Raw genomic sequence first — 6,517 nt, 5'->3', positions numbered from 1 at the left:
TTTGATTTATGCTGTTTAAGTATTTATTTATTTATTTATTTATTTTTTAAAGATTTTATTCATTTATTCGACAGAGATAGAGACAGCCAGCGAGAGAGGGAAAACAAGCAGGGGGAGTGGGAGAGGAAGAAGCAGGCTCATAGCGGAGGAGCCTGACATGGGGCTCGATCCCATAACGCCGGGATCACGCCCTGAGCCGAAGGCAGACGCTTAACCGCTGTGCCACCCAGGCGCCCCCTGTTTAAGTATTTAGATCCTGGGGGCTCCTGGGTGGTTCAGATGGTGAAGCGGCTGCCTTCGGCTCAGGTCATGATCTCAGGGTCCTGGGATCGAGCCCCGCGTTGGGCTCCTGGCTCTCCCTCTCCCTCTGCTGTTCCCCCTGTTCTTGCTTTCTCTTTCTCTCTCTCTGTATCTCTCTGTCTCAAATGAATAAACAAATTCTTAAAAACAATATTTAGATTAATGTGGGCCTCCACGTGTCCTTTTGCCCAGAGCACTGCTAGGGTCAGGCCTGTGCTCCAGTGGGAAAAGCAGACGTGTCCTGGGTACTTCTTGCTGCAATGAGGGCCCGAGAAAGTACGCTGCTGGGGCTCGTGTCTATGTGGGCTCCTGTGAAGGGGGAGCGGAGGGCTGGGGTGGGACCAGGGAGGAAACCCCAAGGAGAAGGGAAATCACCAGATCTACACATTTACTCCTTACCATGATAAAGGTGAGTGATAACATCGCCCCCACTTGACAGAGGGTGGCTCAGAGTCACGCAGGTCGCCTGGCTCTGAAACCACCTCAGCCACTGTATCCTCCTGCAAGCCCAGGAGGTGCCAGCCAGCAGCTCTCCCCACTCAGAGTGGCTGGGCTTCAGGTCCAGGTGTCCCATGGCGGGTTCTTCGCAGCAGCCTTGCCCTGGGGGCAGGTGCCAGGGCCTCTCGCTGGTGAAGCACGCCCCCGCCAGCTGCGTCAGGAAGCCTGAGAACCAGCACAACCAAGCGCAAGCTTGGTGATGAACTGGGTCCCTAGGCTGCCCCACCATCCTCCTGCAGGGGACAAAGGGCCTCTCTGTCACAGCCCTGCCTCATAGCCCCACCAGGGCACTGAACCTCAGGACTTCTCACTCCCAGGCCTGGCCCTGGAGGATGGGTTGGGGGCCCCTTTCTCTGGGATGCGTTGGGGGTGGGTGGTAGCAGGCTTGGGGCTGTGCTCGGTGAGAGGTGAAGAGTGACCTGAGGGCATGAGGGGAGAGGCGAGTCCCTGCCCCCTGTCCAGCCTTGGCTAGGGAGGGTTCCCCATTCTTCTGAAGGCAAACATGTCCTGAGTGGTTTAGAAGGCTGCCCCCAGGCCATGCAGCCAGAGAGGGAGGCCCCTACTTGCCCACTGTGCAGATCCTGACCTGCCCTAGTCCTCCCTTAGCCAGACTTCCAGGCTTCTCCTCTGACGTGCCAACCCTGCGATCCCGTATTAGGAACACTGAGCCACACCTGCAATGTGTAGCTGGACCCCAACCCTGTCCCAGACCTGGGTCATAGTCCCCGGGGCCTTCCTGGGGGCCCTGTAGCATCTCCTTTCTATTTTCCAGGCAGGGAAACTGAGGCTCCAGCAGGCTGGATGTGTGCTGAAGCCTGCACAACTGGGCCTTGGGCTGGGACTACTCTACGTGGCCCGACGCTAAAGCTGAGGCCTGTACCCCAACCGTGGGCCAGAGGTCTGAGGGAAAGGCCTTTGAAGGAAAGACTGCCTATAGGAATGACAGGAGAGTGGGCCAGAAGCTGTCTGTCCATCAGGAAGGGGAAGTCTGTGAGCCAGGCCTGGCACCGCTGACCCCACCCTGCTCTCCGCCCTACTCGCCTCAGCCCTTCACAACCTGGCTGCGCATCCCACCTTCACCTGTGTGCCCACACCCTCATGCTGCCCCACTCCTCCCCCCACCCAGGCACCCCCCTTTCCCTACTGTTTCTGGTTGCCCACTCTGTACCAATCCCCGGGCTGGACGCTGGGTACCGCAGAGGCTGTGCCAGAACTGGGCCTCTCCTGGGGCCCTGCAGACTTAATGCTGAGATAGTGGAGTCTCAGTAGGCACCTGCAGTCTGGTAGGGCTTCCTGGAGGCAAGGACCCAAGCTGCGGCCTCAGCAACCCTGCCCCCCCACCCCCCACCCCTGCCCCGAGGTCACTGCCCGTCCTCTGAGCTCTCTCCCTGGAGTGGCCAGCAGGTTCCAGGAAGCGGCCTCTCAGCCTGCAGTGCTGATTCCAAGAACTGCAGCTCCTGGCAGCCCTGGCTCAGGATCCTTTCCTAGAACACAGGCCTCGCCCCGCCCAGGCTGCTGGAGTCCCATTGGGCAGCCGGTGGAGGTAGTGGAGGAGGGGGTACCCTGGGAGGAGCCTCCGTAGGAACCAGACACTGGGAGGGGCAGTCAGCCTGGAGGGGATGGAGGCCAGGAGGTCAGTGAGTGTGAAGGTGCTTTGATCCCCTTTCGCTGGAGGGGGGGGCAAGTCCAGTGAGTTCAGTTCAGAGCCTCCCTGCACACCCGCTCCTTGGGCCTAGAAATTTGGCTGGCTGCTGCAATTCCACCCTCCATCTTCCTCTGTCCCCCACCAGCCCAGCACCCCAGGGTCCCATCCCCTGGGCGAAATGCTCGGGCCGTACTCTGGCCTCAGAGCAGGCCTTCATCAGTCACTTCCAGAGGGATAGGCGGGTGACAGGAGTGGCAAGTTCTGAGCAGGGAGAGGGGAATGGGACAGTCAGGCTTGGGGCCCTTGGAAGGATGTGACATCTGTATTATTAATCCTGTTAGAATTTCACCTAGCCTGGTTAGGACGGAGGAAGTCACCCCACCCCATACCTTAGCAAGTCAGGTCAGGTAGGTGGAGGTCTGGGGTGACAGGCTCGGATTCATGGGCAAGGACAGGGCCCAACTTCCCTCAAGGTCACTGGGCCTCTCCTCTGGGGCGAGGCCTCCACCCCCACCACCTCTGAGCTGGCAGCACGCCTGCCTGCCCGCCTGGGACCTGCCAGATCGCGTTGAGCAACCAGTTCCTGAGAAGCGTGGAAGGCTGTTTGGTTTAAAATTAACTCCCCCGCTCCTCCCTCCCCTGCCTGTGGGCCTCCTCTGAGTTCTTGGAAGAGGCGCTCTGCTCTTTCTTCCTGGGAAGAGGCCTCCAGCCGCAGCTGCTCCGGTTCTAGTGAAAACACCTCACCCCGGGTGGGGGTGGGGAGGTGTCCACACCACGCCTTCTCTGCCCTCTGAAAGGCCCAGGGATCTTTCTGGAGCCAGCACGCCCTGGTTCGCTCACCGAGACCCTGAGGAGAAAGGGGGTGATTGTCAAGGCCCGGATAGGGGTGCTACTGCCCCCAAAGCCCACAGCCCCCAACCAGGGACCCACTGGCCCTGAGTGAAGAGGTAAAGGGCTATAGAGACCCAGCCTGGTCACCTCTGGGGTAGGGAGATCACGCTCGCTGGCAGCAAACCCAGGACTTCGGGGGCGCTTGGGTGGCTCAGTCGATGAAGCATCTGCCTTTGGCTCAGGTCATGATCCCGGGGTCCTGGGATCGAGCCCCGCGTCGGGCTCCCTGCTCAGTGCAGAGTCTGCTTCTCCTTCGCCCTCTGCCCCTCTCCCCACTCATGCTCTCTCTCATAAATAAAGTCTTAAAAAAAAACCCAACAACCCAGGACTTTGGCTTCTTTGAGACATATATGGCTCAGAGAGAGAAAGCAACCCGTGCAGGGTCACCCGGCTTTACTGGCCAGGCTGACAACACTGAGCTGGCGATGATGCCCACGGGCAGCCCCCATAGGCACGCACATCGGGGCCAGAGTGCTCTTTGTGAGGAGGCCCTTGTCTCTGACCCACACTCCTCTAACTGCCCTGGGAACCCACCTTCTTTTCGATAGACCTTCATCTTCTACTGTCTCCTTGGGCTCCATGTCTCTGGGGCTTTGGAGAAAAGTTTTCCTGAGAACCTGTTCTCCTAATAGCTCCTCCTGCCATGGCCATCTACCCAAAAGAGCTGAGAAAAACAAAGGAATGTTGGCCAAGTGGAAAGGTCAACACACACCCACAGACACACACACACACACACACACACACACACACACACACACACACACACAAGCTCATAGTAATGTTGCTCAGAGGTGGGACTGGTGGGGGTAGGGTAGGGAGCAGTGAAGTGGTCTTCGGGAGGAGGCTAAGGGGCTAGAGGCCCTTTCTAGAACAAAGCTTTAGCCCAACCCAGACTATGAGTAAAAATTCTCCCCTCTGATGGAGAAGGAGCCCAGCTCTGCTGAGGAAGAGCCTGCTCTGGTTCACTGATGCTGTGTGAAGGGACAGTCCTCGGAATAGGGCTCTGCCTGGGGAGCATTTGCTGGGCACCAACCCCCTTCAGCAATACCATCCCAATGTGGGGCTCACTAGTGGGGATTGTGGTGGAGCAGTCCTAGAGGACTTCCTGGAGGAGTCACGGCAGTCCCAAATGCCATTGGCCCTCAGAGACCACTTCCAGCGCTCTGGGCCCTGCCTGCTTCAGCCAGGCCAGGGTCATGGAAACAACTATCTTTCCATTAAGCATGAAGCTCTGGCCACACCAAAAAGTCTCCTCCTGTTCCAGGTCTACCTCATCTCCTCTGGCTCATAGGTGAGCATCATTCCCTTCACTCCACGTTATCCCAAAGCCAGACCCAGCCATTCTCCAACCACCCTGGGGCACGGGCACTACTACTATTTCTGTTAGACAGAAGGGGACACTAAGGCTCCGGGAAGAAGAGTCCAGGTCTGGACACGGGGACTCTGAGGGGCCATGAACCAGGCTCTTCAAGTTGCCAGCCAGCAGGCAGCTGAGTCCAGGTCAAGAGTTCTAGCGGGAGGGGAACAAGCCATGGCGTGGGACTCCGAGCCCTGGGCTCTAACCCCATATGCCCACTTCCTCTCGGTGACTACGGACAAACTACTTCGCCTCTCTAGGTTTCAGGCTTGCATCTTTGAAATGGGGCAGACCCAGAGGCACCTGCCCAGCTCACCTCCGTCACCTGTAGCTCACATCTGCAGGTGCAGACCACTCAGGGCCTGGAGAGGAACAGGCCTTGAGGGAGACCATGCCCTGGGGCTGGAGGAAGGGTAGCAAATGGCCTAATCTTTACTGTTACTGTGAAAGAAGTTGCTAGAAGGTCCGGCTGGCTGCAACCGCCCCCCCCCCCATGCAGAGACCAGACCAAAGGGTTGGTTCACCAGGACCAGAAACCAAGGTCATGGGCAACTGACACCTGAGTGTGGATGGCTGGGCTTGGAGGGCAGAGCTAATGGGGAGAGCGCCTGCTTATAGCTCCAGGCGGTTCCAGCTCAGCTCCCCTGCAGCCCCCAAGGGCACCTCAGCAGACACTGATGCCAGCCCAGCCCTCCTCTCAAAACAGACAAAAACAATGGACAGGGACTAGTTATAATGACAGCCACGGCCGCTCTCCTCAGCATCACCTCATAAATCCTCCAGGGCTCCCCACGTCCTCTCCGAGGGAGGCGCTGTCACTCTCCTCACTTCACAGCCAGGAATCTTCTCAGGGTCAGTGAGGTTGAGGCAGACTCCCTGGAACCCAGCACACAGCCCACAATCCAAACTGGAGAGGGGGTCGGGGTAAAACCAGGGTGGGGCCGTGCTGGCCAGGATTCAACCTCCAGGGCCTGTTCTTCTCAGATGTGGGAGGCTCAGCCTGCTGCCCCGCGGTGACCATGGCCACGACCCTTCCCCTCGGGCGGCCGGCTGCGTGGCCTAAGCTGGGGAGCAAGGCCCACACGGTGCAGTCTGCAGTCGGGGCGGCGAGGACTCACTCACTGTGAGAGCTAGTTGAGTTTCTGGCAAAGCGCGAACCTGCTTTGTATGAAAACTGGTCTAACGGGTTGGTGTGAAGGGACTGCCCAGGCCTGCACAGGCTCCACATCTCCTGGAGGAAGACGGCCTCTGTGAGGTCCCCAGAATCTTCTTGCTTTCTTGGTCAGGACTTACTGCCCGTCACTGTGGGCCGCTGTGCAGGCTGGGAGTGCTCCCGCCGGAGAGTGCAAGCTGCCCAGCTTTGCCCGCAGCCCCATCCAGACTCATGTTCCGCCTTGGCCCAGCGAGATGTGCTCAGTTGGCAGATTAAAAGCGGAGCCCGGGTACAGGGGCACTGATGATCGAGGGGGTGTTAGGACACTTCGTGATCATGGCAGAAACATCCCAGTAGACCTCACTGCTGAGAGAAATCTGGATGGCCTGGTAGTACCTCTGTCCCCAAGTCATTCCCGAAGGCTATTGTGAGTCCAGGGAGGGATACTATGCGAGATCATTCTCCAAACCCACCTCCCCATGGCCTGGCGGAATCCTCCAGGGCCCAGCCTTCAGCCCCTGCCCCTGCTGGCTACTCCAGAAAGTGCTCCTGACCCCCCCCCCCCCCATTTTGGGTACTCTCTGCACCCTGTGGGTGCCAAGGCTTTAGCATGCCAGTCCCTGGAGGGCAGAGCAGAACAGTGGTTATACCAACAAGGTCTCCAGTGAGGGTT

General features: G+C 58.7%; 1 long non-coding RNA gene across 1 annotated transcript; it reads right to left on the bottom strand.

Annotated features, from left to right (window-relative positions):
• Positions 1–1,933: 1,933 nt before the first annotated feature.
• Positions 1,934–6,316, bottom strand: LOC123798830 (uncharacterized). Its single transcript, XR_006781413.2, has 3 exons — positions 5,459–6,316; positions 3,869–3,998; positions 1,934–3,290 (listed from the first exon to the last, which is right to left on the bottom strand). It is a non-coding gene; the product is annotated as an uncharacterized LOC123798830 (long non-coding RNA).
• Positions 6,317–6,517: the final 201 nt, after the last annotated feature.

This window comes from Ursus americanus, chromosome 14 (genome assembly GCF_024610735.1).
Source record: "Ursus americanus isolate L20-20 chromosome 14, mUrsAme1.1.p, whole genome shotgun sequence".
NCBI classification, from domain to species: domain Eukaryota; kingdom Metazoa; phylum Chordata; class Mammalia; order Carnivora; family Ursidae; genus Ursus; species Ursus americanus.
Note: the sequence above shows the minus strand (reverse complement) of the source record. Positions and strands in the feature narration are given on the sequence as shown.